General features: G+C 34.6%; 1 non-coding gene across 1 annotated transcript; it reads right to left on the bottom strand.

Annotated features, from left to right (window-relative positions):
* Window positions 1-4,274: 4,274 nt before the first annotated feature.
* LOC136228387 (small nucleolar RNA R71) lies at window positions 4,275-4,381 on the bottom strand. Its single transcript, XR_010688705.1, has one exon. It is a non-coding gene; the product is annotated as a small nucleolar RNA R71 (small nucleolar RNA).
* Window positions 4,382-13,074: the final 8,693 nt, after the last annotated feature.

The raw sequence follows: 13,074 nt of genomic DNA, 5'->3' as shown, positions 1-13,074 counted from the left end.
TCCAATTGTCCAACACTCAAAAAGGAAAAGAAATATAGCAAGAAGGTCATGGTTGCAGCATGGAGTGACAGTGATGAATCCTCTGCCTCTGAGAAAGAACATAAAAAATGAACATCAAAAATGAACATCAAAACCATGAGGTAAACTCTCTCTGTCTCTTCCGAACTGAAATGATCAACGCTCTGTGTGATGTTTATACACTAGTTAAAAAGTGTAATAAAAAAGATCAGAGCTCTTGGTAGAAGATGTGAGGAGATAGAAGAAGTAAAACTCGGAGATATCCGACACTTTCTACAAGATAACACTAGGCAGGATGAAAACTTAAAAATCATGCATAAGTTTGTCATAAAGGTTCAAAAGGAATCCTCATGTCTTCGAAAGGACGTGACATCAATCGAGAACCATCTGTCTGATAAAAATCACAAGCATATCCATCAGTACTCTGGGGGTAACCACCTTTAGTAGGAAAGGTTGGAATCCACGAAAAAGAGTCCAGTGTGACTTCTGTGGAAAGCTTGGCCACACCACCAAGGATTGTTGGCATAAGAATGGTTACTTTGAAGAAGCATATATTAGACCTGCTAGAACTAACCCCAGAGGACCCAAAAAGACTTGGGTACCTAAAAATCACTAATTGTCTTGCAGGTAAGCCTGCGATGTGCTCAGAAGTAAAAAATGTGGTACATTGACAACGCATGCTCCAGTCATATGACAGGTGATGAAACCCAATTCATCACATTAGAACGTAAACGAGGCGGAACTGTAAGTTTCAGAGATGACATGAAAGGAAGAATAGTAGGCTCTGAATCCATCGGAACCAATCCTGTTATTGAAGAAGTCTCCCTGGTCAGAGGCCTGAAGTCAACCTCTTGAGCGTGGCTCAACTATGCGACAAAGGCAGAAGGGTAACTTTCGACGCCTCTGGATGTGAAATAAGAGACAGTAAGACTAATGCTCTCATACTTACTGCTCCTAGGGTAGAAAATGTTTTCATGCTAAATCTAGAAAATAAGTTGTCAAAGGATATATGCTTTGTAACAAAGGAAGAAAGTTCCTGGCTATGGCACAGAAGACTTGGTCATGTAAACATAGACCTTCTGGCCAAATTAGCAAGAAAGCAACTTATTGAAGGTTTGCCAATACTTAAATTTGAAAAAAGATCACTTATGCAATGCTTGCCAATCAGGGAAACAAACTATAAAGTCTTTTAAAAGCAAAAATCTAGTTTCAACCAAACGTCCTCTAGAACTACTACATCTGGATCTCTTCAGACCAGTTCAACCTCTGAGTCTAGGAGGAAGAAGATTCTCATTAGTAGTAGTAGATGATTTTTCTAGATATACTTGGGTCATCTTGCTCATTAGCAAAGATGAAACTTTTGAGCTATTTTCAGGACTCTGTAAGAAAATCGAGAACGAGAAGGATCTAAAAATTGCTCACATTAGAAGTGATAATGGTAGAGAATTCGGAAACCAACAGTTTGAGGAATTCTGTGAAACCAGAGGCATTGATCATAACTTCTCTGCTCCTAGAACTCCTCAACAGATTGGGTAGTTGAAAGGAAGAACAAAACTCTGGTCGAAATGGCCAGAACAATGCTTAGTGAAAATAAGCTTCCAAAGTACTTCTATGGAGAAGTTGTTAACACAGCTTGCTATATTATTAATAGAGCTCTAGTCAGACCTATTATGAAGAAGACTCCCTATGAATTGTGGAAAGGTCGAAACCCCAAGATAGGATATTTCAGAGCCTTTGGTTGTAAATATTTCATACTAAAACTAAAAAGAATCTTGCTAAATTTGATTCAAAGGCTGATGAAGCCATTTTTCTTGGCTACTCAACAAACAGCAAAGCATATAGAATTTTCAATAAAAGAACGCATGTACTAGAAGAGTCTGTACACATTGATTTCGATGAAACTAACCCTGCGGAGAAGTCTAGCAGAGGAACAAGTTTCAGCACCAACAGAAAACCATCAGACCTCCGAAACACTCCAAATCGGAGCCTTCGAAGGTAAAATTGAATCTAAGATTATCTTTAGTGATGATACTCTACCTGCAGAAATTGTTGAAACACATCATGCTGAAGACAATTCTCTTCCTAAAGAAGTGAGAATTCCTAGAGGACACTCTGAAGGGAATATTATAGACTCTATCCAGAACACCGTAAAGACCAGAGGCCAACTAATGGAACTACTGAGCAGTGTTGCATTTGTATCAATAATTGAACCCAAGACGTTCCCAGAACCTGAAATGATGAGTACTGGATGATAACCATGCAAGAAGAATTGGATCAGTTCAGAAGGACTGAAAATGACGAGTACTGGATGTTAGGGGCACTCCTTGTGGTGGAACTAGCAATGGATGGGCTAGTTAAGTATTGTTTGCTAGCATTGAATGCATGTTGATGTTTGTCCTTCCATTTGAACTCTTCTTCATATATTGATATGAACTTTATAAGTTCATAATTTGTTCAAAGTTTAGTATTTCATTTTGATAATTTGAGTGTTTATTATGTGATTTGTTAGTGTTTTATCCTTGTTTTAGTGCTATGTTTTGTGTAGGAAAATTGTCAAATAGATGCATGAACATTCACATTTTGAGATGAAAATCAGCTGAAACGCGCCCGCAGAAAAAAGCACGCTCATTGGATTAAAGAGGCTTGGATTGCAGGAATTTCCATAACGCGCTCGGGGAAAATAACGCGCCCGCGGAATTTTCCAGAATTGCTGTAAAGTTATGTCTCTTTGTCAAAAATCACATTCAAGGGGTGTCTCTACATTTAAAAGAACATAATTGCTGGATGTTTAAAGGATGAAAAAATTACCTGAAGAAGAACACAAGAGATCAGAAAGAAAAAGAGACTTGAAGGTCAATTGCATGTTTAAAGCATTTTGAAGAGAAGTTAGAGATCAAGAAGAAAGAAGACATTAATGTAAAAAGGATAGAGAGATCATCCTTCACTATTCTCCTTCTTCTTTACTTCTTGTATTTACAATTACATTCTATATGTTTTTACTTTTAAGGATGATAATTACTATCCACTTTAGTTTGTTCAATTGACTTAGTTTAATCTAACTTACAATATTCTTTTCATAATACATGGTTCAATTAAGATCTTAATTATTCTTTATAGTTAGGAATATGATCGAGAGACAATTCCTTAACGAAATTTATGAAGAATTGATTATCTTTTATCCCTAGAGAGATCAGGATAAAAAGATAGTTGTCATATGTTGATTATTGAATTAGTAATGTTTATGATTGATTAGTTGATTCAACAAGTGAGAACTGAGAATTAATATCATCGTTTTATATTACTAAGTACTCTAATTTATGTCGAGAGAGTAGGTTAGAATTATATACAACTTAACTTGTAATCGTTAGATTGAATAAGTATAATTAAGCAATTCATTAAGTTTTTATCATCTGTCTCTGACTTGTTATTCAAATGCATATGTTTGATCTTTAGATTCAAGTAATTAGATTAGTTTTAATTAGATAATTAACAACATTCTTATATTTGATTTCTGTAAACAAAAGAAACGGATTAAGTGATAGTGAGTAATAACTTTGTTCCTCGAGGGATCGACATCTTTTATTACTACAAGGAAACTGTGCACTTGCAGAAATTCCTCAACAAGTTTTTGGCGCCGTTGCCGGGGAGCAATTCTGTTTATTGCCATTATTTTACTTAGTCTAACTTTTGGATTACAGTCTTTTTTTTATTTTTTTTTACTGATATTTTTTTTTCTTTTCAATTTTGCAGATTTTTTTTAAATCAAGTACATGCCTAGGACAAGAAGTTCCAAGGACAAGCTTGAAACATTTATCCCAGAGATTGAAAAATTTTGTAAACAGAAACGAAAAACAAAAAAATTGAAAGACAAGATGGCAAATCTAGCCAAGCAAAGACTTATGGATTATGCCATTCCAGCAGTGAATGGGGCGCAACAAGGAGTGGTTCGTCCGACAGTTAATGCAAATCAATTTGAAATAAAACCAGCTTTACTTCAAATGATGCAAAATTGTATCCAATTTTATGGTTTGCCAAATGAAAATCCAAACTCTCATTTAGCAAATTTTTTGGAGATATGTGATACATTTAAAATTAATAATGTTCCTGCCGAAGCAATTAAGCTTCGGCTTTTTCCATTTACTTTAAAGGACAAAGCTAAAGCTTGGTTAAATTCATTACCACCAGGATCCATTACAACTTGGGATCAATTGGCACAATCATTTTTATCCAAGTATTTTCCTTTGGCAAAAACAGCCAAGTTGATAAAGGAAATTACTACATTTACACAATTTGATTCCGAATCATTATATGAAGCATGGGAACGTTTTAAGGATTTGCAGCGGAGTTGCCCCCATCATAACCTTCCAAGAGAGTTACTTATGCAGACTTTCTACAATGGAGTTAATCCTGCCACCAGAACCACTATTGATTCAGCATCTGGAGGATCACTTATGAGGAAAACTACTACTGATGCCTATGATTTATTGGAAGAAATGGCTACTAACAATTGCATGTGGCCAAGTGAGAGAGCAAAGGAATCATCTTCTCAACCTATGAAAGGAATTATTACTACTGACCCAATGAATGTTTTGCAGGCACAAATTTCAGCATTAACCAATAAGATTGAGAAAATGAGTATGGGTAATCAACCAACTTGTACAATGTGTGGACAAAGTGGACATTATGAACTTGAATGTCCCTTGGGACAACCAAGTACAGAGGAGCAAGTTAATTATGTCCAAGGACAAGCACGGGGAAATCCATATCCTAATAATTACAGTTCTGGTTGGAGGCCTAATCAAAATTCCTCATGGTCAAATAATTCAAATCGTGGGCAAAATATCCAACAACCACAAGATCAGTTCGAATTACTTGAAATGAAGATGGATAAATTCTTGGAGGGAATTAATAAAAAAATAAATTCCCAAGATGAGATCACTAAAAGCCTTGAATCCAAGTTTGATCAAATTGCAAAGAACCATTCATCATCTATTCATAATCTGGAGGTCCAACTTGGGCAACTAGCCAATGCAATTCCATCCCGAAACCAAGAAAATCTTCCAAGCAACACTGAAGGAAATCCAAGGGACTTGAAAGCTGTTACATTAAGATCCGGTAATCAATATACATTTCACAATAATTCAAATGATATCTTGTCGGATGATTCAAATGAGAAAATAGAAATTCAGTCACCAAGTTCTAGTGAAGATATAGGGAATTCTGAAATTCCCAAAGTGCCTACTGAAAAAGGGGCTGAAAATGTTATATCATCACCACCATCAATTCATCAACCTCATCCACCTTTTCCTCAAAGGCTCAACAAGAAGAATATGGATAAACAATTTCTAACTTTTCTTGATAAATTGAAAAATTTGAATATTAATTTATCTTTTATTGAGGCTATCACACAAATTCCAAATTACACCAAGTTTTTAAAAGACTTGATTTCAAAGAAGCGTAATTGGGAAGATGTATCTACTATCTCCCTAACGGAAGATTGTAGTTCCATTATCACAAGTGCTATGCCAACAAAACTTAAAGATCCTGAGAGTTTCACTATCCCGTGCAAATTAGGGAATATAGAATTCCCTAGATGCTTATGTGATCTAGGGGCAAGTATCAACCTGATGCCCCTTTCCATTTTTAAGAAACTTGGTTTGGAAGATGTTAAACCAACTTCTATGGTTCTTCAACTAGCGGACCAGTCAATTAAGAAACCTTATGGCATAGTTGAAGATGTACTTGTGAAAGTGGACAAGTTTATTTTTCCTGCAGATTTTGTGATTCTGGATTTTTCTTTTGATGCTAATTGTCCACTAATTTTGGGTAGACCATTTATGAACACTGGAAGAGCATTAATTGATGTCTCTGAAGGGAAATTGATCTTGAGGATTGGTGAGGATACTGTGGAATTTCATATAAACAAAGCTCTAAAATATCCCATGGATGAAAATGTGTGTATGAAAGTAGATGTGGTTGACAACTGTGTGAAAGAGGTATTTGAAATTAGCACACAAGAAAATGTTCCTAATGAAAGTGAAGACATTGAAGAAGATGGTGAAGTTAGTTTAAAACCAGAAGTTCTACACCGGAATGAAGCCCCAATTCCACCATCCATTGTAAGTCCACCTGTTGTTGAATTAAAACCATTACCATCCCATCTGAGGTATGCATTTCTTGGTCCTAACGATACTCTTCCTATCATCATTTCTAACAAACTTAATAAAGATCAAGAATTGAAACTTTTAAAAGTTGTTGAAAAACGAATAAAGAGTATAGGTTGGCAGATTTCAGATTTAAGAGGAATAAGTCCTAATATAGTAATGCATAGGATTCATATGGAAGAAAAACACCAACCTAAAGCGGATAGGCAAAGAAGACTAAATCCAAACATGACGGAAGTAGTTAAGAAAGAAATAATTAAACTACTTGATGCTGGCATAATATATCCCATATCAGATAGTGAATGGGTTAGTCCAGTGCAGTGTGTACCAAAAAAGGGTGGGATAACAGTTGTAAAAAATGATAAAGGAGAGTTGATATCTACACGAACCACGACTGAATGGAGGGTTTGTATAGATTATAGAAAATTAAACTCAGCAACTAGGAAAGACCATTTTCCCTTACCATTTATTGACCAAATGCTAGAACGAATCGCTGGTCATGCATTTTATTGTTTCTTAGATGGATTTTCTGGGTACTTCCAAATCTTTATATATCCATCTGACCAAGAAAAAACAACATTTACATGTCCCTACGGTACCTTTGCCTATAGGAGAATGTCGTTTGGATTATGTAATGCACCAGCAACTTTTCAAAGGTGCATGACTTCAATATTTGGGGATATGATAGAGCATATTATGGAGGTGTTTATGGATGATTTTTCTGTCTATGGTGATTCATTTGACTCATGTTTGTCTAATTTAGATAAAGTATTGGCTAGGTGTGAAGAATCCAATTTGGTCCTTAATTGGGAAAAATGCCATTTTATGGTTGAAGAAGGGATTGTGTTGGGACATAAAATATCAGCCAAAGGCATAGAAGTTGATAGGGCTAAAACAGAGATGATAGAAAGATTACCCCCACCTAATTCAGTAAAAGGTATCAGATCATTCCTAGGACATGCCGGATTTTATAGGAGATTCATTAAAAACTTCTCTTTAATAGCAAAACCATTAACAAATCTCTTGGTGAAAGATGCTAAATTTGATTTTGGAGATGATTGTTTGAAGGCTTTTGAGACTTTAAAAAATGCCTTAGTAAGTGCACCTATAATCACAACTCCGGATTGGAATTTACCTTTTGAGATAATGTGTGATGCTAGTGATCTAGCCATAGGGTGTGTTTTAGGCCAAAGAAGAGAGAACAGATTACATGTCATTTCTTATGCAAGTCATACTTTAACAGGTGCTCAATTAAACTACACAACTACAGAAAAAGAAATGTTTGCTGTAGTATATGCATGTGATAAGTTTAGGTCATATTTATTGGGTTCTAAAGTGATAATATTTACTGACCATGCGGCACTTCGTTATTTATTTGCAAAAAAGGATGCAAAACCACGCCTTATTCGGTGGGTTTTGTTATTACAAGAATTTGATATTGTAATTAAAGATAAGAAAGGCACAGAAAATTCAGTGGCGGATCATTTATCCCGCCTTGAGGATAAAAATGGACCTATTGGAGATACGTCTGGAATCAATGATGATTTTCTGGACGAAGCATTAATGTTAGTTAGGCATTTGACTGCACCTTGGTATGCTGATTTCGCTAACTTTCATGCTGCAGGAATCACTCCCCATGATTTTACATATCAACAGAGAAAGAAATTTCTTTCTGATTCCAAACATTACTTTTGGGAGGAACCATACTTGTTTAAAGTCTGTGGGGATGGACTCATTAGGAGATGTGTGAGTGAGGACGAATATATTGATATCTTAACCACTTGTCATTCTAGTCCATATGCAGGCCATCATGGAAGTTTAAAAACAGCATCTCGTGCCCTTGAATGTGGTTTTCATTGGCCAACATCATTCAAAGATGCACGTGATTTTGTGCAAAGATGTGATCGATGCCAACGAGTCGGCAATATAAGTAAGAGGGATTCTATGCCATTAACCAACATGTTAGAGGTAGAGTTGTTTGATGTATGGGGAATAGACTTTATGAGTCCTTTTCCTACTTCTTTTTGGGCAGAATTATATTCTAGTGGCTGTGGACTATGTGTCCAAATGGGTAGAGGCAATCGCCTCGCCAACAAATGATTCTAAGGTAGTAACTAAGTTCTTAAAGAAATTATTTACTTGATTTGGAGTTCCTAGAGTCATCATAAGTGACGGAGGTACGCATTTCATTAATCGTACTTTTGATGCTTTGCTTAGGAAATATGATGTTCACCATAGGGTATCTACACCATATCATCCACAAACTAGTGGCCAAGTGGAGATATCTAATCGAGAATTAAAATGGATTCTTGAGAAAACCGTTTCCAGTTCACGAAAAGATTGGTCACAAAAATTGGACGATGCCCTATGGGCATATCGTACAGCATTCAAAACTCCCATTGGCATGTCACCTTATAGGTTAATTTATGGAAAAGCATGCCATTTGCCCGTTGAATTGGAGCACAAGGCCTATTGGGCTATAAAAACACTTAACTTTGATATGTCTAAAGCCGGATTTAAAAGAAAATTGCAATTAAACGAGTTAGATGAATTGCGGTTTTTCTCATATGAAAATGCTAAACTCTATAAAGAACGAACTAAGAAGTGGCATGATGGACATATTCATGTTAAACATTTTAATATAGGGGATAAAGTTCTTCTATTTAATTCAAGGTTAAAACTATTTCCGGGTAAACTTAAATCTCGGTGGAGTGGTCCGTTTGAAGTTGTAAGAGTCTTTGACCATGGGGCTTTAGAATTAAAAAATTCGAAGGGCGAAATATTTAAAGCCAATGGACAACGATGTAAAATTTATTTTGACGGTAAAATTCTTAGTCGGGAGATTTCGATCATTAAATTCATAAAGTAAGAATAAGTATTTATAAGTTAAGTTTTATTTTAAAATATATATATATATATAATACCACTATCTCAAAATGAGAGCAGCTTGGGACAAAGTTCCACAGCTATGCTCCCATTTGTGCCGCACGCGGTACATATTAGTGTCTCTCTGTCTCGCGCGCGGAATTTTTCGCGACCGCGGAAGAGAGACACCCAATTTTATTTAAGGATTGCGTGTACAGCTCTAACAGCACTTTCCTTTTGGAAAGTGTTGTTGACATTATATAATATACAAAAAAAAACAAATTTATTATTTACTTTATTTATTTATTTATTTTGTTTTATGTTTTTATTATTACTTATTCATCCTTTTTCTCTTCTCTCTTGCTTAAACCCTAACCTTAGAAATCTCTAAATTCTCAAATTGGGGTTCCTTCAAATTCCTAATTTTTACCCAATCTCTTCTCTTTTCTTTGGTTACATTCATCCTTACATCTTTCTTACATCAATTTCTTCTTTTCTTCTATCCATAATGGGTCGTTTCAAGAAAAATGTCAAAAAGAAAGGGAAGGAGCAAGATACTACTTCCATGGAAGACATAGATCAAGGAGGGAAAAACTCCTTGTTCCATTTCCATCATTTTCCAGCGATTGTCTTATTGTTCCCGAACGACAAGTCAAACACTTGGAATGGGGCATATGGTGACCGGGATTATTTTAGGGTGTCTTGGGGAATTGGTTGATTTTGCACCTCATGACGATGATTCTTTAAGTTTCTTGGATGATTTATTATTGCGGAATGCTCGCTTGATCACTACCCATGGGGATACAGAGGTGTTTATTCCTTTTGAGGAAAGAACAACAAGATTCATGGTAGGAAAAAGGGGAGATGGGGTTGTTCCAATGCAAAGTAGCAAAATCCAGGAGACTCTTGTTACCCAATCTGACAATGCTGCAAGTGGTGAAGATACATATGAGAGTGGCGATGTTGGGACATTGCAGGTTGGAAGCTCGTCCTCCAACGGCTGGATGTTATGGAGTCCAACCATAAAATTTTAGCGGGACAAGTGGAAGCCATACGTCGGGAACAATAATCCTTTGGTCGGAAGATGATGTCTTACTTCCGCAAGAAAAATGTGGAATTCACTCCTTCTCCGCCGGGTTCTCCCAATAGAAATGCATAAAGGGGCAGTTTTTCTTAAACTTTTCTTTATTTATTCATTTTTTGTTTTATTATCTCATTTTTCATCTTATGCATGTTTTATTTTCTCCTAATGTTTTTCTTCATCTCTTCCTTACAATGAGGACATTGTGTTTTTCAAGTATGGGGAGGAGATTTGTGTCGTTTTGTGATTCATGTATGCATTGGAGTTTCTTTTCTTGATTTGATATTGTCTACACTTTACAGGTGGAAATTTATCTTTGAAAATAGTGATTTTGGGGACATAATTGATTAGGTAGCTTTAAATGGATGTTGAACTTTGAGAATTAGTGTAAACTAATTTAGGAGCATTGATAAGTAAAGCACTGTTGATTAATTATATACTTTTCTAAGTTTATTTTTCATAATACATGCTTGATATTGAACGAACAAAGTTTTGTCATGGATAACATTACCTTTTGTGAGAATTTTTGAGCCTAAATTAATGTGTTTTTACACATAATTTCTTTCATGAGTATCCTTATATATTGATGATATTCTAGAACTTGTGGGTTTTAAGTTTCAATATTACATTTAACATTAGACTGTGCTTTTAATATGATAAGGGCATTAGAATCACCCATCAAGTTTAGCCTTTCATTAGCCACCCGAATACTTTAGGTAGCCAAGTTTGAGCGGAAGCCCTTTCTTTGAATTAAACACATTACAACCCGAATATTCCTTTTGCACGCTTAACTTTTTCTTTGGTTCCTATTTGTGGAAGAAAATTCAAAATATTTTGAGACATTTTCATTAATCCAATTTTAGAGCCTACATTATATACATGTCTTGTTTATTGATTCAAAATGGTTCCTAGTTCCTTCAAAATGCAAAAATAAATGCATATCAAAGAGAACAAAGTTTTCTCTTAAAAAAAAACAAAAAAACAGGAGCAAAAGAGAAAAAGGAAAGAAAAGAGAACAATGTTTTCTCTTGAAAAAAAAAAGAAAAAAAAGAAAAAGAAAAAAAAAAGGAACTTAGGAATGTAAAGAATTCTTCCAATGACATGCACAGCTTAAGTTTGTCTCTGTTATCTTTTTGTTGATTTTCTTTCCACAACTTAAGTCACTTCTACCTAAAAATTCCTACCCTAACCTAAGCCCCATTACAACCCTAATAAAGTCCCTTGGATTAATTGCATAAATCTATGTTAGTAGTGAAGATTTTTATTGCTTACAAGCTTATGGTAGTATGTCAATATATTGAAGGAATAGAGTGCAAACACCAATACCCCTAAACACTTGATAGTTGAGAGCAAAAATTTACTTTGAGAGAGATGTTCTATTTGACATTACTAAGTTTTTCAAAGATTGATGTGTTTTGAAAATAACCATTTGGAAACTTATATAATCCTATGTTTTATTTTGAAATTACTTCTTGATTAGCTTTACCATAATTTTGAATTTGCTATTATCCATTTGAGTTGCTTGAGATATTACTGGTCTAATCTTTTTGAAAATTTTGTTTGATTGAAGCCTATCTATTTTTCAATTTCAATAAAAGAAAGATACTCCGATGTTATGTTATGTTTTTGTTTAGTTGTGTCCTATTTCCTTAAGTCTTGCTTGGGGACAAGCAAGGGTTAAGTATGGGGAAATTTGATATGAACTTTATAAGTTCATAATTTGTTCAAAGTTTAGTATTTCATTTTGATAATTTGAGTGTTTATTATGTGATTTGTTAGTGTTTTATCCTTGTTTTAGTGTTATGTTTTGTGTAGGAAAATTGTCAAATAGATGCATGAACATTCACATTTTGAGATGAAAATCAGCTGAAACGCGCCCGCGGAAAAAAGCACGCTCATTGGATTAAAGAGGCTTGGATTGCAGGAATTTCCATAACGCGCTCGCGGAAAATAACGCGCCCGCGAAATTTTCCAGAATTGCTGTAAAGTTATATCTCTTTGTCAAAAGTCACATTCTTCCATCCAAAAGACATGTCTATCTAGAGTGGTGTTTCAAGGGGTGTCTCTACATTTAAAAGAACATAATTGCTGGATGTTTAAAGGATGAAAAAATTACTTGAAGAAGAACGCAAGAGATCAGAAAGAAAAAGAGACTTGAAGGTCAATTGCATGTTTAAAGCATTTTGAAGAGAAGTTAGAGATCAAGAAGAAAGAAGACATTAATGTAAAAAGGATAGAGAGATCATCCTTCACTATTCTCCTTCTTCTTTACTTCTTGTATTTACAATTACATTCTATATATTTTTACTTTTAAGGATGATAATTACTATCCACTTTAGTTTGTTCAATTGACTTAGTTTAATCTAACTTACAATATTCTTTTCATAATACATGGTTCAGTTAAGATCTTAATTATTCTTTATAGTTAGGAATATGATCGAGAGACAATTCCTTAACGAAATTTATGAAGAATTGATTATCTTTTATCCCTAGAGAGATCAGGATAAAAAGATAGTTGTCATATGTTGATTATTGAATTAGTAATGTTTATGATTGATTAGTTGATTCAACAAGTGAGAACTGAGAATTAATATCATCGTTTTATATTACTAAGTACTCTAATTTATGTCGAGAGAGTAGGTTAGAATTATATACAACTTAACTTGTAATCGTTAGATTGAATAAGTATAATTAAGCAATTCATTAAGTTTTTATCATCTGTCTCTGACTTGTTATTCAAATGCATATTTAAGTTTGATCTTTAGATTCAAGAAATTAGATTAGTTTTAATTAGATAATTAACAACATTCTTATATTTGATTTCTGTAAACAAAAGAAACGGATTAAGTGATAGCGAGTAATAACTTTGTTCCTCGAGGGATCGACATCTTTTATTACTACAAGGAAACTGTGCACTTGCAGAAATTCCTCAACATATATTAATCT

The sequence above is a fragment of the Euphorbia lathyris genome, chromosome 4 (genome assembly GCF_963576675.1).
Source record: "Euphorbia lathyris chromosome 4, ddEupLath1.1, whole genome shotgun sequence".
In the NCBI taxonomy this organism is placed as follows: Eukaryota; Viridiplantae; Streptophyta; class Magnoliopsida; order Malpighiales; family Euphorbiaceae; genus Euphorbia; species Euphorbia lathyris.
The sequence above is the reverse complement of the archived record's forward strand: the minus strand, read 5'-3'. Positions and strand labels throughout refer to the sequence as shown.